Consider the following 25408-nt stretch of genomic DNA (forward strand, 5'->3'; position numbering starts at 1 on the left):
CAGTTCTTGGTTGCTGAAGGGAAATGTATGACTTGTTATTACAAGAAGGTATGTGGAATGCAATGGCACTTGAGGAAGGAAAACGAAGTAGTTCTGTCTTACAGGTGGCAGTTTCAGGATGGCAGAAGCAAAGGAATGGGTACAGAATGGGATAAGGAGGTGGTAGGGAAAGTGGACCCCCAGAAAAGAGTTCTGTGCCTAGCACAAGTTTTCTTGAGATGTGGAACTGCCTTTGCTAATGGAGTTTCAGTTTCTTTACCTCTTAAGTGATCTCTTCTAGGTGGACCTAGAACAGAAATCTTTGGTTAGCTTTGGCTACGTGGAGAAGTAGTGTTTCACGGTGACATATGTGATCCTACCTGACTGTTCTCAACCCTTTTGATATCGATGCACTGCTTCTGCTGCTGCTGCTGCTGCCGCCGCCGCCGCCGCCGCCGCTAAGTCGTTTCAGTCGTGTCCGACTCTGTGCGACCCCGTAGACGGCAGCCCACCAGGCCCCGCAGTCCCTGGGGTTCTCTAGGCAAGAACACTGGAGTGGGTTGCCATTTCCTCCTCCCATGCATGAAAGTGAAAAGTGAACGTGAAGTCGCTCAGTGGTGTCCGACTCTTAGCGACCCCATGGACTGCAGCCTACCAGGCTCCCCCGTCCATGGGATTTTCCACGCAAGAGTACTGGAGTGGGGTGCCATTGCCTTCTCCCATATCTATGCACAAGCCTGCCTAAATAATTGACTTCTAGCTAGCTTTGGGATGCCAATGACCATCCACCCTTACCAGGCAACAGAGAAGAGAAAACACTTACCACAGGAGGTCCTGGTAAGGAACAAGGAACTAACAAGCTCCCACCAACCAGGATTCTGCAGAGGTCAACAAGAGGTCAGGAAGAGATGGCAGACTGCAGTCCAGAGGTCCTAGCGACTTCCATCTTGCAGCAGAGACCCAGCATAGTCCAAACGAATTCAATGTTGCAACAAATCAATAAACAAATAAAAGGACAGAAGTTCTTTGCACACATGACTGAGATTAGGGGTGAGGCAGTACATGTATGTGCCCGGAAAATCCTAAAGTATAAGAAAGGAAAGAAATTAAAGACAACTATCAAGCTGTCCAAACTGATAAAAACGAATGATTACACAGTGTTCTCTGTATACATTAGCAGATAATAATCTGAAAAGGAAATTAAAAAAATTCCCTTTCAATAATGTCAACATGAATACCACACTTTGCCATGGATGTAATGACGATGACAAGACCGGCACGCTGGAACTTATACACCCTGGCTGAAAACTATCCTGAATACATGGACAGATATTCCATAACGATGGAAAGACTTAGGATGGCAATCCCATGGAATGCATCTTCAATCTGAAATGAAGATTCGATATGAGTTGATCGCTCAGAGCTTTTGTGCCATCAACTGTTATTAAAGTATAAAAGAGATAGAGAAAGCTGCTGACTTAGACTTGAGGCGGGGTGTACGCCCTGCTGGGCTCTAGCCAGATATTCTACAGGCACTAGCAGTCAGCTCAGGAAAGAAAGGCACTGTCTCAGGGAATGGCACCAGGCCCCTCCCCCACGACATGCCTTGAGGTCACATTGGCAGCAGGTGAGTCCTCCGGGGCCAAAAACTGATTGACATGAATCTTGAAGAAAGGCAGTATTCCAGGCAACTATATCATTTCCTTAACATAGATGAGGAGAACAAGGTAGGGGGAAAACATACTGTTTTGTTCAAGTCGTTTCTGAGCCTATTGGGGGAACCGACCTGAAGCCAGAGTCCAGCGGAAATCCATAGGATATGTACATCGCTTAAGACAAACATTTCCTTAGGAACAAAGGCATTGCTTAGCTCAAGGTTTGTCTGCGAAATGCTTACACATCAGGAGATGGCTCCGAGTTGGGTTTCCACACACAAGAACATGCATGCAAAGGACAAGCCTGCACAGCCCATCTGCCCCCCTCCCCCACAGCCAGCAGCATTTCCAAGTGACCTCCTAAGGCCTTCCCCAAACTACAGGGGCACCTCTGGGTTTCCTGTTTCCCTCACTTCGAACACTTTTCTTAAAAAAAAAAAAAAATCCCGCACACTTCTTGATAGAATGCCACAGTGGAAGGAAAACAGGCCTTCAATATTGAAACCTCCCTGTGCCAAACACTTGGAGCTTGGTTTGGTTTTGTTTTGTGTTGAATTACACCACCACATAATTTAAACTGGTTACAAGTTCTAATCATTCAGTTCCAAAATACCAAACTTTTATTGCACAAGGTCCCCTTGAAAAGGCCCACGCAGCAGGACAGCCACAGATTCGGCCATGAAAGGGCAGCAAGATGCCCTCCCCCCTTCTTTGCTGCCTGGGCGGCCACCAGGGTTTGAAATCCATGCACCCTACTAAGTTTCTAGGGTGCAATTCGTGGACCCTTCCCTTTCCCATCCCAGCAGGTGCTCCAGGGCCCGCTGGCCTACAAAGTGCCAGAAGCAGGGCTGGGCCAGCCAGCCAAGATTCAGGGTTCTGTCCCTTGGACTTCCAGCGGACCCTAGGCTGCTTGGGAAACCCGCGCAGACTCGGAGATTTTTCAGCAGAGGGGTGGAGCGGTAAAGGCCTTGACCCCAAAGGCGAGGCCTTTCTGCGACCGCCAGGTGGGGGAGCTCCGAGAATGTGCCAACAGAGGGCGGAATACGTGGTTCCCTGCTCCACGCAGTCCCAGTGCCCTGACCCGTGGTCCGCACCCCTCCGCTGCGCCCACTGGATGCCGATCCTTGGGGACCCAGGAGCGCACGAAATGGGCGTGCCCAGCCGCAATGGCGACCCCCGAGAGCACAACTGGGAAGCCCTCCCCCACCCCCGCCAGGAGCCGACCCCAGCCGAGACCGGACCCCGCCCCGCGCCGCCCGGGTTCGCCCCGCCCCTGCCGCGCTCCCGTTGCCTTCCCAGCCGCAGTGGGGACCCCGGAGAACACAACTGAGACCGCCCCCCACCCCCTCCCGACCGGAACCCCGACCCACGCCGCCAGGGTTCGCCCCACTCCTGGCGCGGCGCGCTGCTCACCTTCACCGGGGGCTCCCGGTGAGCCCCGCCCCCACGCCCGGTTCCAGGAGAGGCTCTGGCTACTGCCGCCAGTTCAAACACGAGGACAATACATCCACCCCACAGGGACAATCCAAGCTGTCTATGATTTAGGGATCAAACGAGGACTACAGAAAGGCAAGGTGACCTGACCTAGGAGGGCCATGAGAGTCTATAGAACCAGACAAAGTTGGTTAGCAAGGAAACTTTTTTCCTTGGAACCGGGAAAGCTGGTTCTTTGCATATGCAATGACCAACAATTAGCTTGTTACCCAAGCCTGCCTCGCTGCCACCCCCACCCCCACCTCCACCCCCATCCCCCACTCCCCAGGAGACCGGCTCAAAGAAATATTTTAAATCTCAGGCGGAAAACTGGAAGATGTCTTGTCTGTCTCTCTGGATTTAGGTATGTGTCAGTGTGAGCCTTGTGGTTTTTGATAATATTGCTCAAGTTCTGAGTTCTGATTTCAATGGTCTCAAGACAAGGCAGCGCTTCCAAATCAAACTGCTGGAAATACAAGAAAACATTGACCTAAATGAACGTCAGAGTCCCGTGAACTGGGAACTAGTCAATATGAAATATCTAGTATTTTTGGTTTTGCTCCTCCACTATAGACATGTCTAAGAGTCAACAACATTAAGCACAACATGTTCATAGTGCCTAGGTTTCCTTTGAGGTAAAAATTGCTCTATTGTTATATCTGTCACAAGCCTGTCAGCAAGAAAGGACCTGGAAACGACAACATCAAAAGCAAAAAAACGTAAATGTGATATGAGCTTTTAGACAAACTCTTAACAATGATTATACTCTAAAATATCTGCCTCTCATAGTCTTGACTGAAGGCAGAGGAGAAGGGGACGACAGAGGACAAAATGGTTGGATGGCATCACTGACCTGATGGAGATGAGTTTGAGCAAGCCCCTGGAGTTGGTGACGGACACGGAAGCCTGGCATCCTGCAGGCCACCGGGTCCCAAAGAGTCAGACACGACTGAGCAACTGAACTGAACTGAACTGAAAAACGTTTCTCCAGGTGTTTTGGTTCCCCGAGTTTCTATCCTTGTGCTAAACTAAGTGACGACAGTGTATTTCATAGCTAGGTCATTTCCAAAGAAATGAAAGTTCTGAAACACTCACGACTTGAACGGACCTCCCTTTTACACAGAAACAAAAGAGATTTTTGACTCTCCATGAATAGTGTCTGGCACCTTCCTGACATGTTAAATGTAAGAAAGCAATTGTTTTGTTTTGTTCTCTTCTGTTCTTGTTGGTGGGGGGTGGCGCGCTATATCGAATGCCAGTATAAAAGTCAGTTCTTGGTTGCTGAAGGGAAATGTATGACTTGTTATTACAAGAAGGTATGTGGAATGCAATGGCACTTGAGGAAGGAAAACGAAGTAGTTCTGTCTTACAGGTGGCAGTTTCAGGATGGCAGAAGCAAAGGAATGGGTACAGAATGGGATAAGGAGGTGGTAGGGAAAGTGGACCCCCAGAAAAGAGTTCTGTGCCTAGCACAAGTTTTCTTGAGATGTGGAACTGCCTTTGCTAATGGAGTTTCAGTTTCTTTACCTCTTAAGTGATCTCTTCTAGGTGGACCTAGAACAGAAATCTTTGGTTAGCTTTGGCTACGTGGAGAAGTAGTGTTTCACGGTGACATATGTGATCCTACCTGACTGTTCTCAACCCTTTTGATATCGATGCACTGCTTCTGCTGCTGCTGCTGCTGCCGCCGCCGCCGCCGCCGCTAAGGCGTTTCAGTCGTGTCCGACTCTGTGCGACCCCGTAGACGGCAGCCCACCAGGCCCCGCAGTCCCTGGGGTTCTCTAGGCAAGAACACTGGAGTGGGTTGCCATTTCCTCCTCCCATGCATGAAAGTGAAAAGTGAACGTGAAGTCGCTCAGTGGTGTCCGACTCTTAGCGACCCCATGGACTGCAGCCTACCAGGCTCCCCCGTCCATGGGATTTTCCACGCAAGAGTACTGGAGTGGGGTGCCATTGCCTTCTCCCATATCTATGCACAAGCCTGCCTAAATAATTGACTTCTAGCTAGCTTTGGGATGCCAATGACCATCCACCCTTACCAGGCAACAGAGAAGAGAAAACACTTACCACAGGAGGTCCTGGTAAGGAACAAGGAACTAACAAGCTCCCACCAACCAGGATTCTGCAGAGGTCAACAAGAGGTCAGGAAGAGATGGCAGACTGCAGTCCAGAGGTCCTAGCGACTTCCATCTTGCAGCAGAGACCCAGCATAGTCCAAACGAATTCAATGTTGCAACAAATCAATAAACAAATAAAAGGACAGAAGTTCTTTGCACACATGACTGAGATTAGGGGTGAGGCAGTACATGTATGTGCCCGGAAAATCCTAAAGTATAAGAAAGGAAAGAAATTAAAGACAACTATCAAGCTGTCCAAACTGATAAAAACGAATGATTACACAGTGTTCTCTGTATACATTAGCAGATAATAATCTGAAAAGGAAATTAAAAAAATTCCCTTTCAATAATGTCAACATGAATACCACACTTTGCCATGGATGTAATGACGCTGACAAGACCGGCACGCTGGAACTTATACACCCTGGCTGAAAACTATCCTGAATACATGGACAGATATTCCATAACGATGGAAAGACTTAGGATGGCAATCCCATGGAATGCATCTTCAATCTGAAATGAAGATTCGATATGAGTTGATCGCTCAGAGCTTTTGTGCCATCAACTGTTATTAAAGTATAAAAGAGATAGAGAAAGCTGCTGACTTAGACTTGAGGCGGGGTGTACGCCCTGCTGGGCTCTAGCCAGATATTCTACAGGCACTAGCAGTCAGCTCAGGAAAGAAAGGCACTGTCTCAGGGAATGGCACCAGGCCCCTCCCCCACGACATGCCTTGAGGTCACATTGGCAGCAGGTGAGTCCTCCGGGGCCAAAAACTGATTGACATGAATCTTGAAGAAAGGCAGTATTCCAGGCAACTATATCATTTCCTTAACATAGATGAGGAGAACAAGGTAGGGGGAAAACATACTGTTTTGTTCAAGTCGTTTCTGAGCCTATTGGGGGAACCGACCTGAAGCCAGAGTCCAGCGGAAATCCATAGGATATGTACATCGCTTAAGACAAACATTTCCTTAGGAACAAAGGCATTGCTTAGCTCAAGGTTTGTCTGCGAAATGCTTACACATCAGGAGATGGCTCCGAGTTGGGTTTCCACACACAAGAACATGCATGCAAAGGACAAGCCTGCACAGCCCATCTGCCCCCCTCCCCCACAGCCAGCAGCATTTCCAAGTGACCTCCTAAGGCCTTCCCCAAACTACAGGGGCACCTCTGGGTTTCCTGTTTCCCTCACTTCGAACACTTTTCTTAAAAAAAAAAAAAAATCCCGCACACTTCTTGATAGAATGCCACAGTGGAAGGAAAACAGGCCTTCAATATTGAAACCTCCCTGTGCCAAACACTTGGAGCTTGGTTTGGTTTTGTTTTGTGTTGAATTACACCACCACATAATTTAAACTGGTTACAAGTTCTAATCATTCAGTTCCAAAATACCAAACTTTTATTGCACAAGGTCCCCTTGAAAAGGCCCACGCAGCAGGACAGCCACAGATTCGGCCATGAAAGGGCAGCAAGATGCCCTCCCCCCTTCTTTGCTGCCTGGGCGGCCACCAGGGTTTGAAATCCATGCACCCTACTAAGTTTCTAGGGTGCAATTCGTGGACCCTTCCCTTTCCCATCCCAGCAGGTGCTCCAGGGCCCGCTGGCCTACAAAGTGCCAGAAGCAGGGCTGGGCCAGCCAGCCAAGATTCAGGGTTCTGTCCCTTGGACTTCCAGCGGACCCTAGGCTGCTTGGGAAACCCGCGCAGACTCGGAGATTTTTCAGCAGAGGGCTGGAGCGGTAAAGGCCTTGACCCCAAAGGCGAGGCCTTTCTGCGACCGCCAGGTGGGGGAGCTCCGAGAATGTGCCAACAGAGGGCGGAATACGTGGTTCCCTGCTCCACGCAGTCCCAGTGCCCTGACCCGTGGTCCGCACCCCTCCGCTGCGCCCACTGGATGCCGATCCTTGGGCACCCAGGAGCGCACGAAATGGGCGTGCCCAGCCGCAATGGCGACCCCCGAGAGCACAACTGGGAAGCCCTCCCCCACCCCCGCCAGGAGCCGACCCCAGCCGAGACCGGACCCCGCCCCGCGCCGCCCGGGTTCGCCCCGCCCCTGCCGCGCTCCCGTTGCCTTCCCAGCCGCAGTGGGGACCCCGGAGAACACAACTGAGACCGCCCCCCACCCCCTCCCGACCGGAACCCCGACCCACGCCGCCAGGGTTCGCCCCACTCCTGGCGCGGCGCGCTGCTCACCTTCACCGGGGGCTCCCGGTGAGCCCCGCCCCCACGCCCGGTTCCAGGAGAGGCTCTGGCTACTGCCGCCAGTTCAAACACGAGGACAATACATCCACCCCACAGGGACAATCCAAGCTGTCTATGATTTAGGGATCAAACGAGGACTACAGAAAGGCAAGGTGACCTGACCTAGGAGGGCCATGAGAGTCTATAGAACCAGACAAAGTTGGTTAGCAAGGAAACTTTTTTCCTTGGAACCGGGAAAGCTGGTTCTTTGCATATGCAATGACCAACAATTAGCTTGTTACCCAAGCCTGCCTCGCTGCCACCCCCACCCCCACCTCCACCCCCATCCCCCACTCCCCAGGAGACCGGCTCAAAGAAATATTTTAAATCTCAGGCGGAAAACTGGAAGATGTCTTGTCTGTCTCTCTGGATTTAGGTATGTGTCAGTGTGAGCCTTGTGGTTTTTGATAATATTGCTCAAGTTCTGAGTTCTGATTTCAATGGTCTCAAGACAAGGCAGCGCTTCCAAATCAAACTGCTGGAAATACAAGAAAACATTGACCTAAATGAACGTCAGAGTCCCGTGAACTGGGAACTAGTCAATATGAAATATCTAGTATTTTTGGTTTTGCTCCTCCACTATAGACATGTCTAAGAGTCAACAACATTAAGCACAACATGTTCATAGTGCCTAGGTTTCCTTTGAGGTAAAAATTGCTCTATTGTTATATCTGTCACAAGCCTGTCAGCAAGAAAGGACCTGGAAACGACAACATCAAAAGCAAAAAAACGTAAATGTGATATGAGCTTTTAGACAAACTCTTAACAATGATTATACTCTAAAATATCTGCCTCTCATAGTCTTGACTGAAGGCAGAGGAGAAGGGGACGACAGAGGACAAAATGGTTGGATGGCATCACTGACCTGATGGAGATGAGTTTGAGCAAGCCCCTGGAGTTGGTGACGGACACGGAAGCCTGGCATCCTGCAGGCCACCGGGTCCCAAAGAGTCAGACACGACTGAGCAACTGAACTGAACTGAACTGAAAAACGTTTCTCCAGGTGTTTTGGTTCCCCGAGTTTCTATCCTTGTGCTAAACTAAGTGACGACAGTGTATTTCATAGCTAGGTCATTTCCAAAGAAATGAAAGTTCTGAAACACTCACGACTTGAACGGACCTCCCTTTTACACAGAAACAAAAGAGATTTTTGACTCTCCATGAATAGTGTCTGGCACCTTCCTGACATGTTAAATGTAAGAAAGCAATTGTTTTGTTTTGTTCTCTTCTGTTCTTGTTGGTGGGGGGTGGCGCGCTATATCGAATGCCAGTATAAAAGTCAGTTCTTGGTTGCTGAAGGGAAATGTATGACTTGTTATTACAAGAAGGTATGTGGAATGCAATGGCACTTGAGGAAGGAAAACGAAGTAGTTCTGTCTTACAGGTGGCAGTTTCAGGATGGCAGAAGCAAAGGAATGGGTACAGAATGGGATAAGGAGGTGGTAGGGAAAGTGGACCCCCAGAAAAGAGTTCTGTGCCTAGCACAAGTTTTCTTGAGATGTGGAACTGCCTTTGCTAATGGAGTTTCAGTTTCTTTACCTCTTAAGTGATCTCTTCTAGGTGGACCTAGAACAGAAATCTTTGGTTAGCTTTGGCTACGTGGAGAAGTAGTGTTTCACGGTGACATATGTGATCCTACCTGACTGTTCTCAACCCTTTTGATATCGATGCACTGCTTCTGCTGCTGCTGCTGCTGCCGCCGCCGCCACCGCCGCTAAGTCGTTTCAGTCGTGTCCGACTCTGTGCGACCCCGTAGACGGCAGCCCACCAGGCCCCGCAGTCCCTGGGGTTCTCTAGGCAAGAACACTGGAGTGGGTTGCCATTTCCTCCTCCCATGCATGAAAGTGAAAAGTGAACGTGAAGTCGCTCAGTGGTGTCCGACTCTTAGCGACCCCATGGACTGCAGCCTACCAGGCTCCCCCGTCCATGGGATTTTCCACGCAAGAGTACTGGAGTGGGGTGCCATTGCCTTCTCCCATATCTATGCACAAGCCTGCCTAAATAATTGACTTCTAGCTAGCTTTGGGATGCCAATGACCATCCACCCTTACCAGGCAACAGAGAAGAGAAAACACTTACCACAGGAGGTCCTGGTAAGGAACAAGGAACTAACAAGCTCCCACCAACCAGGATTCTGCAGAGGTCAACAAGAGGTCAGGAAGAGATGGCAGACTGCAGTCCAGAGGTCCTAGCGACTTCCATCTTGCAGCAGAGACCCAGCATAGTCCAAACGAATTCAATGTTGCAACAAATCAATAAACAAATAAAAGGACAGAAGTTCTTTGCACACATGACTGAGATTAGGGGTGAGGCAGTACATGTATGTGCCCGGAAAATCCTAAAGTATAAGAAAGGAAAGAAATTAAAGACAACTATCAAGCTGTCCAAACTGATAAAAACGAATGATTACACAGTGTTCTCTGTATACATTAGCAGATAATAATCTGAAAAGGAAATTAAAAAAATTCCCTTTCAATAATGTCAACATGAATACCACACTTTGCCATGGATGTAATGAGGATGACAAGACCGGCACGCTGGAACTTATACACCCTGGCTGAAAACTATCCTGAATACATGGACAGATATTCCATAACGATGGAAAGACTTAGGATGGCAATCCCATGGAATGCATCTTCAATCTGAAATGAAGATTCGATATGAGTTGATCGCTCAGAGCTTTTGTGCCATCAACTGTTATTAAAGTATAAAAGAGATAGAGAAAGCTGCTGACTTAGACTTGAGGCGGGGTGTACGCCCTGCTGGGCTCTAGCCAGATATTCTACAGGCACTAGCAGTCAGCTCAGGAAAGAAAGGCACTGTCTCAGGGAATGGCACCAGGCCCCTCCCCCACGACATGCCTTGAGGTCACATTGGCAGCAGGTGAGTCCTCCGGGGCCAAAAACTGATTGACATGAATCTTGAAGAAAGGCAGTATTCCAGGCAACTATATCATTTCCTTAACATAGATGAGGAGAACAAGGTAGGGGGAAAACATACTGTTTTGTTCAAGTCGTTTCTGAGCCTATTGGGGGAACCGACCTGAAGCCAGAGTCCAGCGGAAATCCATAGGATATGTACATCGCTTAAGACAAACATTTCCTTAGGAACAAAGGCATTGCTTAGCTCAAGGTTTGTCTGCGAAATGCTTACACATCAGGAGATGGCTCCGAGTTGGGTTTCCACACACAAGAACATGCATGCAAAGGACAAGCCTGCACAGCCCATCTGCCCCCCTCCCCCACAGCCAGCAGCATTTCCAAGTGACCTCCTAAGGCCTTCCCCAAACTACAAGGGCACCTCTGGGTTTCCTGTTTCCCTCACTTCGAACACTTTTCTTAAAAAAAAAAAAAAATCCCGCACACTTCTTGATAGAATGCCACAGTGGAAGGAAAACAGGCCTTCAATATTGAAACCTCCCTGTGCCAAACACTTGGAGCTTGGTTTGGTTTTGTTTTGTGTTGAATTACACCACCACATAATTTAAACTGGTTACAAGTTCTAATCATTCAGTTCCAAAATACCAAACTTTTATTGCACAAGGTCCCCTTGAAAAGGCCCACGCAGCAGGACAGCCACAGATTCGGCCATGAAAGGGCAGCAAGATGCCCTCCCCCCTTCTTTGCTGCCTGGGCGGCCACCAGGGTTTGAAATCCATGCACCCTACTAAGTTTCTAGGGTGCAATTCGTGGACCCTTCCCTTTCCCATCCCAGCAGGTGCTCCAGGGCCCGCTGGCCTACAAAGTGCCAGAAGCAGGGCTGGGCCAGCCAGCCAAGATTCAGGGTTCTGTCCCTTGGACTTCCAGCGGACCCTAGGCTGCTTGGGAAACCCGCGCAGACTCGGAGATTTTTCAGCAGAGGGCTGGAGCGGTAAAGGCCTTGACCCCAAAGGCGAGGCCTTTCTGCGACCGCCAGGTGGGGGAGCTCCGAGAATGTGCCAACAGAGGGCGGAATACGTGGTTCCCTGCTCCACGCAGTCCCAGTGCCCTGACCCGTGGTCCGCACCCCTCCGCTGCGCCCACTGGATGCCGATCCTTGGGCACCCAGGAGCGCACGAAATGGGCGTGCCCAGCCGCAATGGCGACCCCCGAGAGCACAACTGGGAAGCCCTCCCCCACCCCCGCCAGGAGCCGACCCCAGCCGAGACCGGACCCCGCCCCTGCCGCGCTCCCGTTGCCTTCCCAGCCGCAGTGGGGACCCCGGAGAACACAACTGAGACCGCCCCCCACCCCCTCCCGACCGGAACCCCGACCCACGCCGCCAGGGTTCGCCCCACTCCTGGCGCGGCGCGCTGCTCACCTTCACCGGGGGCTCCCGGTGAGCCCCGCCCCCACGCCCGGTTCCAGGAGAGGCTCTGGCTACTGCCGCCAGTTCAAACACGAGGACAATACATCCACCCCACAGGGACAATCCAAGCTGTCTATGATTTAGGGATCAAACGAGGACTACAGAAAGGCAAGGTGACCTGACCTAGGAGGGCCATGAGAGTCTATAGAACCAGACAAAGTTGGTTAGCAAGGAAACTTTTTTCCTTGGAACCGGGAAAGCTGGTTCTTTGCATATGCAATGACCAACAATTAGCTTGTTACCCAAGCCTGCCTCGCTGCCACCCCCACCCCCACCTCCACCCCCATCCCCCACTCCCCAGGAGACCGGCTCAAAGAAATATTTTAAATCTCAGGCGGAAAACTGGAAGATGTCTTGTCTGTCTCTCTGGATTTAGGTATGTGTCAGTGTGAGCCTTGTGGTTTTTGATAATATTGCTCAAGTTCTGAGTTCTGATTTCAATGGTCTCAAGACAAGGCAGCGCTTCCAAATCAAACTGCTGGAAATACAAGAAAACATTGACCTAAATGAACGTCAGAGTCCCGTGAACTGGGAACTAGTCAATATGAAATATCTAGTATTTTTGGTTTTGCTCCTCCACTATAGACATGTCTAAGAGTCAACAACATTAAGCACAACATGTTCATAGTGCCTAGGTTTCCTTTGAGGTAAAAATTGCTCTATTGTTATATCTGTCACAAGCCTGTCAGCAAGAAAGGACCTGGAAACGACAACATCAAAAGCAAAAAAACGTAAATGTGATATGAGCTTTTAGACAAACTCTTAACAATGATTATACTCTAAAATATCTGCCTCTCATAGTCTTGACTGAAGGCAGAGGAGAAGGGGACGACAGAGGACAAAATGGTTGGATGGCATCACTGACCTGATGGAGATGAGTTTGAGCAAGCCCCTGGAGTTGGTGACGGACACGGAAGCCTGGCATCCTGCAGGCCACCGGGTCCCAAAGAGTCAGACACGACTGAGCAACTGAACTGAACTGAACTGAAAAACGTTTCTCCAGGTGTTTTGGTTCCCCGAGTTTCTATCCTTGTGCTAAACTAAGTGACGACAGTGTATTTCATAGCTAGGTCATTTCCAAAGAAATGAAAGTTCTGAAACACTCACGACTTGAACGGACCTCCCTTTTACACAGAAACAAAAGAGATTTTTGACTCTCCATGAATAGTGTCTGGCACCTTCCTGACATGTTAAATGTAAGAAAGCAATTGTTTTGTTTTGTTCTCTTCTGTTCTTGTTGGTGGGGGGTGGCGCGCTATATCGAATGCCAGTATAAAAGTCAGTTCTTGGTTGCTGAAGGGAAATGTATGACTTGTTATTACAAGAAGGTATGTGGAATGCAATGGCACTTGAGGAAGGAAAACGAAGTAGTTCTGTCTTACAGGTGGCAGTTTCAGGATGGCAGAAGCAAAGGAATGGGTACAGAATGGGATAAGGAGGTGGTAGGGAAAGTGGACCCCCAGAAAAGAGTTCTGTGCCTAGCACAAGTTTTCTTGAGATGTGGAACTGCCTTTGCTAATGGAGTTTCAGTTTCTTTACCTCCTAAGTGATCTCTTCTAGGTGGACCTAGAACAGAAATCTTTGGTTAGCTTTGGCTACGTGGAGAAGTAGTGTTTCACGGTGACATATGTGATCCTACCTGACTGTTCTCAACCCTTTTGATATCGATGCACTGCTTCTGCTGCCGCCGCCGCCGCCGCCGCCGCCGCTAAGGCGTTTCAGTCGTGTCCGACTCTGTGCGACCCCGTAGACGGCAGCCCACCAGGCCCCGCAGTCCCTGGGGTTCTCTAGGCAAGAACACTGGAGTGGGTTGCCATTTCCTCCTCCCATGCATGAAAGTGAAAAGTGAACGTGAAGTCGCTCAGTGGTGTCCGACTCTTAGCGACCCCATGGACTGCAGCCTACCAGGCTCCCCCGTCCATGGGATTTTCCACGCAAGAGTACTGGAGTGGGGTGCCATTGCCTTCTCCCATATCTATGCACAAGCCTGCCTAAATAATTGACTTCTAGCTAGCTTTGGGATGCCAATGACCATCCACCCTTACCAGGCAACAGAGAAGAGAAAACACTTACCACAGGAGGTCCTGGTAAGGAACAAGGAACTAACAAGCTCCCACCAACCAGGATTCTGCAGAGGTCAACAAGAGGTCAGGAAGAGATGGCAGACTGCAGTCCAGAGGTCCTAGCGACTTCCATCTTGCAGCAGAGACCCAGCATAGTCCAAACGAATTCAATGTTGCAACAAATCAATAAACAAATAAAAGGACAGAAGTTCTTTGCACACATGACTGAGATTAGGGGTGAGGCAGTACATGTATGTGCCCGGAAAATCCTAAAGTATAAGAAAGGAAAGAAATTAAAGACAACTATCAAGCTGTCCAAACTGATAAAAACGAATGATTACACAGTGTTCTCTGTATACATTAGCAGATAATAATCTGAAAAGGAAATTAAAAAAATTCCCTTTCAATAATGTCAACATGAATACCACACTTTGCCATGGATGTAATGACGATGACAAGACCGGCACGCTGGAACTTATACACCCTGGCTGAAAACTATCCTGAATACATGGACAGATATTCCATAACGATGGAAAGACTTAGGATGGCAATCCCATGGAATGCATCTTCAATCTGAAATGAAGATTCGATATGAGTTGATCGCTCAGAGCTTTTGTGCCATCAACTGTTATTAAAGTATAAAAGAGATAGAGAAAGCTGCTGACTTAGACTTGAGGCGGGGTGTACGCCCTGCTGGGCTCTAGCCAGATATTCTACAGGCACTAGCAGTCAGCTCAGGAAAGAAAGGCACTGTCTCAGGGAATGGCACCAGGCCCCTCCCCCACGACATGCCTTGAGGTCACATTGGCCGCAGGTGAGTCCTCCGGGGCCAAATACTGATTGACATGAATCTTGAAGAAAGGCAGTATTCCAGGCAACTATATCATTTCCTTAACATAGATGAGGAGAACAAGGTAGGGGGAAAACATACTGTTTTGTTCAAGTCGTTTCTGAGCCTATTGGGGGAACCGACCTGAAGCCAGAGTCCAGCGGAAATCCATAGGATATGTACATCGCTTAAGACAAACATTTCCTTAGGAACAAAGGCATTGCTTAGCTCAAGGTTTGTCTGCGAAATGCTTACACATCAGGAGATGGCTCCGAGTTGGGTTTCCACACACAAGAACATGCATGCAAAGGACAAGCCTGCACAGCCCATCTGCCCCCCTCCCCCACAGCCAGCAGCATTTCCAAGTGACCTCCTAAGGCCTTCCCCAAACTACAGGGGCACCTCTGGGTTTCCTGTTTCCCTCACTTCGAACACTTTTCTTTAAAAAAAAAAAAAAAATCCCGCACACTTCTTGATAGAATGCCACAGTGGAAGGAAAACAGGCCTTCAATATTGAAACCTCCCTGTGCCAAACACTTGGAGCTTGGTTTGGTTTTGTTTTGTGTTGAATTACACCACCACATAATTTAAACTGGTTACAAGTTCTAATCATTCAGTTCCAAAATACCAAACTTTTATTGCACAAGGTCCCCTTGAAAAGGCCCACGCAGCAGGACAGCCACAGATTCGGCCATGAAAGGGCAGCAAGATGCCCTCCCCCCTTCTTTGCTGCCTGGGCGGCCACCAGGGTTTGAAATCCATGCACCCTACTAAGTTTCTAGGGTGCAATTCGTGGACCCTTCCCTTTCCCATCCCAGCAGGTGCTCCAGGGCCCGCTGGCCTACAAAGTGCCAGAAGCAGGGCTGGGCCAGCCAGCCAAGATTCAGGGTTCTGTCCCTTGGACTTCCAGCGGACCCTAGGCTGCTTGGGAAACCCGCGCAGACTCGGAGATTTTTCAGCAGAGGGGTGGAGCGGTAAAGGCCTTGACCCCAAAGGCGAGGCCTTTCTGCGACCGCCAGGTGGGGGAGCTCCGAGAATGTGCCAACAGAGGGCGGAATACGTGGTTCCCTGCTCCACGCAGTCCCAGTGCCCTGACCCGTGGTCCGCACCCCTCCGCTGCGCCCACTGGATGCCGATCCTTGGGGACCCAGGAGCGCACGAAATGGGCGTGCCCAGCCGCAATGGCGACCCCCGAGAGCACAACTGGGAAGCCCTCCCCCACCCCCGCCAGGAGCCGACCCCAGCCGAGACCGGACCCCGCCCCGCGCCGCCCGGGTTCGCCCCGCCCCTGCCGCGCTCCCGTTGCCTTCCCAGCCGCAGTGGGGACCCCGGAGAACACAACTGAGACCGCCCCCCACCCCCTCCCGACCGGAACCCCGACCCACGCCGCCAGGGTTCGCCCCACTCCTGGCGCGGCGCGCTGCTCACCTTCACCGGGGGCTCCCGGTGAGCCCCGCCCCCACGCCCGGTTCCAGGAGAGGCTCTGGCTACTGCCGCCAGTTCAAACACGAGGACAATACATCCACCCCACAGGGACAATCCAAGCTGTCTATGATTTAGGGATCAAACGAGGACTACAGAAAGGCAAGGTGACCTGACCTAGGAGGGCCATGAGAGTCTATAGAACCAGACAAAGTTGGTTAGCAAGGAAACTTTTTTCCTTGGAACCGGGAAAGCTGGTTCTTTGCATATGCAATGACCAACAATTAGCTTGTTACCCAAGCCTGCCTCGCTGCCACCCCCACCCCCACCTCCACCCCCATCCCCCACTCCCCAGGAGACCGGCTCAAAGAAATATTTTAAATCTCAGGCGGAAAACTGGAAGATGTCTTGTCTGTCTCTCTGGATTTAGGTATGTGTCAGTGTGAGCCTTGTGGTTTTTGATAATATTGCTCAAGTTCTGAGTTCTGATTTCAATGGTCTCAAGACAAGGCAGCGCTTCCAAATCAAACTGCTGGAAATACAAGAAAACATTGACCTAAATGAACGTCAGAGTCCCGTGAACTGGGAACTAGTCAATATGAAATATCTAGTATTTTTGGTTTTGCTCCTCCACTATAGACATGTCTAAGAGTCAACAACATTAAGCACAACATGTTCATAGTGCCTAGGTTTCCTTTGAGGTAAAAATTGCTCTATTGTTATATCTGTCACAAGCCTGTCAGCAAGAAAGGACCTGGAAACGACAACATCAAAAGCAAAAAAACGTAAATGTGATATGAGCTTTTAGACAAACTCTTAACAATGATTATACTCTAAAATATCTGCCTCTCATAGTCTTGACTGAAGGCAGAGGAGAAGGGGACGACAGAGGACAAAATGGTTGGATGGCATCACTGACCTGATGGAGATGAGTTTGAGCAAGCCCCTGGAGTTGGTGACGGACACGGAAGCCTGGCATCCTGCAGGCCACCGGGTCCCAAAGAGTCAGACACGACTGAGCAACTGAACTGAACTGAACTGAAAAACGTTTCTCCAGGTGTTTTGGTTCCCCGAGTTTCTATCCTTGTGCTAAACTAAGTGACGACAGTGTATTTCATAGCTAGGTCATTTCCAAAGAAATGAAAGTTCTGAAACACTCACGACTTGAACGGACCTCCCTTTTACACAGAAACAAAAGAGATTTTTGACTCTCCATGAATAGTGTCTGGCACCTTCCTGACATGTTAAATGTAAGAAAGCAATTGTTTTGTTTTGTTCTCTTCTGTTCTTGTTGGTGGGGGGTGGCGCGCTATATCGAATGCCAGTATAAAAGTCAGTTCTTGGTTGCTGAAGGGAAATGTATGACTTGTTATTACAAGAAGGTATGTGGAATGCAATGGCACTTGAGGAAGGAAAACGAAGTAGTTCTGTCTTACAGGTGGCAGTTTCAGGATGGCAGAAGCAAAGGAATGGGTACAGAATGGGATAAGGAGGTGGTAGGGAAAGTGGACCCCCAGAAAAGAGTTCTGTGCCTAGCACAAGTTTTCTTGAGATGTGGAACTGCCTTTGCTAATGGAGTTTCAGTTTCTTTACCTCTTAAGTGATCTCTTCTAGGTGGACCTAGAACAGAAATCTTTGGTTAGCTTTGGCTACGTGGAGAAGTAGTGTTTCACGGTGACATATGTGATCCTACCTGACTGTTCTCAACCCTTTTGATATCGATGCACTGCTTCTGCTGCTGCTGCTGCTGCCGCCGCCGCTGCCGCCGCCGCCGCTAAGGCGTTTCAGTCGTGTCCGACTCTGTGCGACCCCGTAGATGGCAGCCCACCAGGCCCCGCAGTCCCTGGGGTTCTCTAGGCAAGAACACTGGAGTGGGTTGCCATTTCCTCTTCCCATGCATGAAAGTGAAAAGTGAACGTGAAGTCGCTCAGTGGTGTCCGACTCTTAGCGACCCCATGGACTGCAGCCTACCAGGCTCCCCCGTCCATGGGATTTTCCACGCAAGAGTACTGGAGTGGGGTGCCATTGCCTTCTCCCATATCTATGCACAAGCCTGCCTAAATAATTGACTTCTAGCTAGCTTTGGGATGCCAATGACCATCCACCCTTACCAGGCAACAGAGAAGAGAAAACACTTACCACAGGAGGTCCTGGTAAGCAACAAGGAACTAACAAGCTCCCTCCAAGCAGGATTCTGCAGAGGTCAACAAGAGGTCAGTAAGAGATGGCAGACTGCAGTCCAGAGGTCCTAGCGACTTCCATCTTGCAGCAGAGACCCAGCATAGTCCAAACGAATTCAATGTTGCAAAAAATAAGGACAGAAGTCTTTGAGCACATGACTGAGTTTAGGGGTGAGGTAGTACATGTATGTGCCTGGAAAATCTTAAATATCAGAAAGGAAAGAAATTAAAGAAACTATCAAGCTGTCCAAACTGATAAAAGCGAATGATTACACAGTTTTCTCTGTATACATTAGCAGATAATAATCTGAAAAGGAATTTAAAAAAATTCCCTTTCAATAATGTCAACATGAATACAACACTTTGCCATGTATTAACGATGATGACAAGACTGGCACACTGGAAATTATACACCCTGGCTGAAAACTATCCTGAATACATGGACAGATATTCCATAATGATGGAAAGACTTAAGATGGCAATCACATGGAATGCATCTTCAATCTGAAATAAATATTCGATATGGTTTGATCGCTCAGAGCTTTTGTGTCATCAATTGTTATTAAAGTATAAAAGAGATAGAGAAAGCTGCTGACTTAGTCTTGAGGCTGGATGTACACCCTGCTGGGTTCTAGCCAGGTATTCTACAGGCACTAGCAGTCAGCTAAGGAAAGAAAGGCACTGTCTCAGGTAATTGCAGCAGGCCCCTCCCCCACGATATGCCTTGAGATAACATTGGCAGCAGGTGAGTCATCCCGGGCCAAAATTTGATAGACCTGAATCTTGAAGAAAGGCAGTATTCAAGGCAAATATATCATTTCCTTAATATAGATAAGGAGAACAAGCTAGGAGGAAAACATACTGTTTTTTTCAAGTTGCTTCTGAGCCTTTTGGGGGAACCGACCTGAAGCCAGAGTCTAGCGGAAATACATAGGATATTTATATCACTTAAGACAAACATTTCCTCAGGAAAAAAAAAAGCATTGCTTAGCTCAAGGTTTGTCTGCGAAATGCTTACACATCAGGAGATGGCTCGAGCTGGGTTTCCACACACAAGAACATGCATGCAAAGGACAAGCCTGCACAGCCAATCTGCCCCACCCCACAGCAAGCAGCATTTCCAAGTGACCTCCTTAGGCCTTCCCCAAACTACAGGGGCACCTCTGGGTTTCCTGTTTCCCTCACTTCAAACACTTTTCTTAAAAAAAAAAAAAAATCCCGCACACTTCTTGATAAATGCCACAGTGGAAGGAAACAGGCCTTCAATATTAGGAACTCCATTTGAAAAACACTTGTAGCTTGGTTTTGTTTTAATTACACCACCACATAATTTAAACTTTTTACACGTTCTAATTATTCAGTTCCAAAACACCAAACTTTTCTTCCACAGGGTCCCCATGAAAAGGCCCACGCAGCAGGACAGCCACAGATTCTGACATGAAAGTGCAGCAAGGTACCCTCCCCCCTTCTTTGCTGCCTGGGCGGCCACCAGGGTTTGAAATCCATGCACCCTACTAGGTTTCTAGGGTGCAATTCGTGGACCCTTCCCTTTCCCATCCCAGCAGGTGCTCCAGGGCCCGCTGGCCTACAAAGTGCCAGAAGCAGGGCTGGGCCAGCCAGCCAAGATTCAGGGTTCTGTCCCTTGGACTTCCAGCGGACCCTAGGCTGCTTGGGAAACCCGCGCAGACTCGGAGATTTTTCAGCAGAGGGGTGGAGCGGTAAAGGCCTTGACCCCAAAGGCGAGGCCTTTCTGCGACCGCCAGGTGGGGGAGCTCCGAGAATGTGCCAACAGAGGGCGGAATACGTGGTTCCCTGCTCCACGCAGTCCCAGTGCCCTGACCCGTGGTCCGCACCCCTCCGCTGCGCCCACTGGATGCCGATCCTTGGGGACCCAGGAGCGCACGAAATGGGCGTGCCCAGCCGCAATGGCGACCCCGAGAGCACAACTGGGAAGCCCTCCCCCACCCCCGCCAGGAGCCGACCCCCGCCGCGACCGGACCCCACCTCTCTCCCCGCGCCGCCATGGTTCGCCCCGCCCCTGCCGCGCTCCCGTTGCCTTCCCAGCCGCAGTGGGGACCCCGGAGAACACAACTGAGACCGCCCCCCACCCCCTCCCGACCGGAACCCCGACCCGCGCCGCCAGGGTTCGCCCCACTCCTGGCGCGGCGCGCTGCTCACCTTCACCGGGGGCTCCCGGTGAGCCCCGCCCCCACGCCCGGTTCCAGGAGAGGCTCTGGCTACTGCCGCCAGTTCAAACACGAGGACAATACATCCACCCCACAGGGACAATCCAAGCTGTCTATGATTTAGGGATCAAACGAGGACTACAGAAAGGCAAGGTGACCTGACCTAGGAGGGCCATGAGAGTCTATAGAACCAGACAAAGTTGGTTACCAAGGAAACTTTTTTCCTTGGAACCGGGAAAGCTGGTTCTTTGCATATGCAATGACCAACAATTAGCTTGTTACCCAAGCCTGCCTCGCTGCCACCCCCACCCCCACCCCCATCCCCCACTCCCCAGAAGACCGGCTCAAAGAAATATTTTAAATCTCAGGTGGAAAACTGGAAGATGTCTTGTCTGTCTCTCTGGATTTAGGTATGTGTCAGTGTGAGCCTTGTGGTTTTTGATAATATTGCTCAAGTTCTGAGTTCTGATTTCAATGGTCTCAAGACAAGGCAGCCCTTCCAAATCTAACTGCTGGAAATACAAGAAAACATTGACCTAAATGAACGTCAGAGTCCCGTGAACTGGGAACTAGTCAATATGAAATATCTAGTATTTTTGGTTTTGCTCCTCCACTATAGACATGTCTAAGAGTCAACAACATTAAGCACAACATGTTCATAGTGCCTAGGTTTCCTTTGAGGTAAAAATTGCTCTATTGTTATATCTGTCACAAGCCTGTCAGCAAGAAAGTACCTGGAAACGACAACATCAAAAGGAAAAAACGTAAGTGTGATATGAGCTTTTAGACAAACTCTTAACAATGATTATACTCTAAAATATCTGCCTCTCATAGTCTTGATTGAAGGCAGAGGAGAAGGGGACGACAGAGGATAAAATGGTTGGATGGCATCACTGACCTGATGGAGATGAGTTTGAGCAAGCCCCTGGAGTTGGTGACAGACACGGAAGCCTGGCATCCTGCAGGCCACCGGGTCCCAAAGAGTCAGACACGACTGAGCAACTGAACTGAACTGAACTGAAAAACGTTTCTCCAGGTGTTTTGGTTCCCCGAGTTTCTACCCTTGTGCTAAACTAAGTGATGGCAGTGTATTTCATAGCTGGGTCATTTCCAAAGAAATGAAAGTTCTGAAAGGACCTCCCTTTTACACAGAAACAAAAGAGATTTTTGACTCTCCATGAATCTTGTCTGGCACCATCCTGACATGTTAAATGTAAGAAAGCAATTGTTTTGTTTTGTTTTGTTCTATTCTTGGGGGTGGGGGAAGGGAGCGCGCTATATCGAACGCCAATATAAAAGTCAGTTCTTGGTTGCTGAAGGGAAATGTATGACTTGTTTTTACAAGAAGGTATGTGGAATGCATTGACACTTGAGGAAGGAAAACGAAGTAGTTCTGTCTTACAGGTGGAAGTTTCAGGATGGGAGAAGCAAAGGAATGGGTACAGAATGGGATAAGGAGGTTGTAGCAAAAGTGGACCCCCAGAAAAGAGTTCTGTGCCTAGCAGAAGTTTTCTTGAGATGTTGAACTGCTTTTGCTAATGGAGTTTCAGTTTCTTTACCTCTTAAGTGATGTCTTCTAGGTTGACCTAGAACAGAAATCTTTGGTTAGCTTTGGCTAAGTGGAGAAGTAGTGTTTCACGGTGACATATGTGATCCTACCTGACTGTTCTCAACCCTTTTGATTTCAATGCACTGCTTCTGCTGCTGCTGCTAAGTCGTTTCAGTCGTGTCCGACTCTGTGCGACCCCATACATGGCAGCCCACCAGGTCCCGCAGTCCCTGGGGTTCTCTAGGCAAGAACACTGGAGTGGGTTGCCATTTCCTCCTCCCATGCATGAAAGTGAATAATGAACGTGAAGTCGCTCAGTGGTGTCCGACTCTTAGCGACCCCATGGACTGCAGCCTAGCAGGCTCCTCTGTCCGTGGGATTTTCCACGCAAGAGTACTGGAGTGGGGTGCCATTACCTTCTCCCATATCTATGCACAAGCCTGCCTAAATAATTGACTTCTAGCTAGCTTTGGGATGCCAATGACCATCCACCCTTACCAGGCAACAGAGAAGAGAAACCACTTAACACAGGAGGTCCTGGTAAGCAACAAGGAACTAACAAGCTCCCTCCAAGCAGGATTCTGCAGAGGTCAACAAGAGGTCAGTAAGAGATGGCAGACTGCAGTCCAGAGGTCCTAGCGACTTCCATCTTGCAGCAGAGACCCAGCATAGTCAAAACGAATTCAATGTTGCAAAAAATAAGGACAGAAGTTCTTTGAGCACATGACTGAGTTTAGGGGTGAGGTAGTACATGTATGTGCCTGGAAAATCTTAAATATGAGAAAGGAAAGAAATTAAAGAAACTATCAAGCTGTCCAAACTGATAAAAACGAATGATTACACAGTTTTCTCTGTATACATTAGCAGATAATATTCTGAAAAGGAATTTTAAATAATTCCCTTTCAATAATGTCAACATGAATACAACAATTTGCCATGTATTAACGACGATGACAAGACTGGCACACTGGAAATTATACACCCTGGCTGAAAACTATCCTGAATACATGGACAGATATTCCATAATGATGGAAAGACTTAAGATGGCAATCACATGGAATGCATCTTCCATCTGAAATAAATATTCGATATGGTTTGATCGCTCAGAGCTTTTGTGTCATCAATTGTTATTAAAGTATAAAAGAGATAGAGAAAGCTGCTGACTTAGTCTTGAGGCTGGATGTACACCCTGCTGGGCTCTAGCCAGGTATTCTACAGGCACTAGCAGTCAGCTAAGGAAAGAAAGACACTGTCTCAGGGAATTGCCGCAGGCCCCTCCCCCTCGATATGCCTTGAGATATCATTGGCAGCAGGTGAGTCATCCCGGGCCAAAATTTGATAGACCTGAATCTTGAAGAAAGGCAGTATTCAAGGCAAATATATCATTTCCTTAATATAGATAAGGAGAACAAGCTAGGAGGAAAACATACTGTTTTTTTCAAGTTGCTTCTGAGCCTTTTGGGGGAAACGACCTGAAGCCAGAGTCTAGTGGAAATACATAGGATATTTATATCACTTAAGACAAACATTTCCTCAGGAAAAAAAGCATTTCTTAGCTCAAGGTTTGTCTGCGAAATGCTTACACATCAGGAGATGGCTCGAGCTGGGTTTCCACACACAAGAACATGCATGCAAAGGACAAGCCTGCACAGCCAATCTGCCCCACCCCACAGCAAGCAGCATTTCCAAGTGACCTCCTTAGGCCTTCCCCAAACTACAGGGGCACCTCTGGGTTTCCTGTTTCCCTCACTTCAAACACTTTTCTTAAAAAAAAAAAAATATCCCGCACACTTCTTGATAAATGCCACAGTGGAAGGAAACAGGCCTTCAATATTAGGAACTCCATTGGAAAAACACTTGTAGCTTGGTTTTGTTTTAATTACACCACCACATAATTTAAACTTTTTACACGTTCTAATTATTCAGTTCCAAAACACCAAACTTTTCTTCCACAGGGTCCCCATGAAAAGGCCCACGCAGCAGGACAGCCACAGATTCTGACATGAAAGGGCAGCAAGGTACCCTCCCCCCTTCTTTGCTGCCTGGGCGGCCACCAGGGTTTGAAATCCATGCACCCTACTAAGTTTCTAGGGTGCAATCCGTGGACCCTTCGCTTTCCCATCCCAGTAGGTGCTCCAGGGCCCGCTGGCCTACAAAGTGCCAGAAGCAGGGCTGGGCCAGCCGGCCAGAGTTCAGGGTTCTGTCCCTTGGACTTCTAGCGGACACTAGGCTGCTTGGGAAACCCGCGCAGACTCGGAGATTTTTCAGCAAAGGGGTGGAGCGGTAAAGGCCTTGACCCTAAAGGCGAGGCCTTTCTGCGACCGCCAGGTGGGGGAGCTCCGAGAATGTACCAACAGACGGCGGAATACGTGGTTCCCTGCTCCACGCAGTCCCAGTGCCCTTACCAGTGGTCCGCAGCCCTCCGCTGCACCCACGGGATGGCGATCCTTGGGGACCCAGGAGCGGACGAAATGGGTGTTCCCAGCCTCAGTGGAGACCCCTGAGAGCACAACTGGGAAGCCCTCCCCATCCCCGCCAAGAGCCAACCCCGCCACAACCGGACCCCCTCCCCTCGCGCCAGGGTTCGCCCCGCCCCTGCCGCGCTCCCGGCGCGTTCCCAGCCACAGTGGCGACCCCCGGGAGCACAACTGGGACCGACCCCCACTTACAGCCATCGTAATCTCCACCCGCGCAGCCGGAGTTTACCCCGCCCCGGTGCGGTCCCGGCGCGTTTCCAGCCGCAGTGGCCACTTCCGAGAGCACTACTGGGACTGCTTCCCACCCCCTCCCGACCGGAAAACGGCCCCGCGCCGCCCGGTTTCGCCCCGCCCCTGCCTCGCTCCCGGTACCTTTCCAGCCGCAGTGGGGACCCCCGAGAGCACAACTGGGACCGCTTCCCACCCCTCCCGATCGGAACCCCGACCCGCGCCGCCCTGTTTCGCCCCGCCCCTGCCATGCTCCTGGTACCTTACCAATTTCTAGCGTTCACGCCAGGATAGGAGCAGGATGTAGGAGTATGGGAGATGTGTCTGGAGCCTGACAGCCTCAGCTCCGCTCTGGCCTGCCCTTTGGACCTAGGAGCCAGGCCAACTTGCAGAGGGCTTATTGCCCTATTGTATGCAAACTACCAAGGCCTACCGCAAGGAGAGCTCTGTCGGAGGGAAGGGAAGTGCCCCAGGCTGCGTTCCCAAGCTGTTGCTAGGCAACCCAGACTCAGCGCTAAACGGAGGGAATCAGGGTCCTAGTGCCCCAGTCTTGGGGAGGGAGCTCCACAGCCAGAGTGTTCCTCCGTTTGTGCCCAGAAAGCGCCTGCCAGACTGGGCTTCCCTGGAGCTCTGTTGCAGAGCAGAGACGTGTGGATGTGT

At 49.8% G+C, this 25408-nt stretch overlaps 1 protein-coding gene across 6 annotated transcripts in view; it reads right to left on the bottom strand.

Moving 5' to 3' along the window:
• The window catches only part of LOC129641171 (uncharacterized), a 148959-nt gene extending 123764 nt beyond the window's left edge, over positions 1-25195 (bottom strand). Inside the window, exons 1-2 of one of the 6 annotated variants that reach the window (XR_008709205.1) lie at positions 25016-25195; positions 18268-18322 (exon numbers count right to left, since the gene is read on the bottom strand). The gene's annotated coding sequence lies outside the window, so the exon portion shown is untranslated. Of the gene's footprint in view, positions 1-18267; positions 18323-24448; positions 24464-24712; positions 24795-25015 lie in introns of those variants that run through there. The other 5 variants (XR_008709202.1, XR_008709206.1, XR_008709204.1 and 2 more) reach the window with 5 other exon arrangements.
• Between the last annotated feature and the right edge of the window lie 213 nt (positions 25196-25408).

Source organism: Bubalus kerabau, unplaced genomic scaffold (assembly GCF_029407905.1).
Source record: "Bubalus kerabau isolate K-KA32 ecotype Philippines breed swamp buffalo unplaced genomic scaffold, PCC_UOA_SB_1v2 scaffold_92, whole genome shotgun sequence".
In the NCBI taxonomy this organism is placed as follows: domain Eukaryota; kingdom Metazoa; phylum Chordata; class Mammalia; order Artiodactyla; family Bovidae; genus Bubalus; species Bubalus kerabau.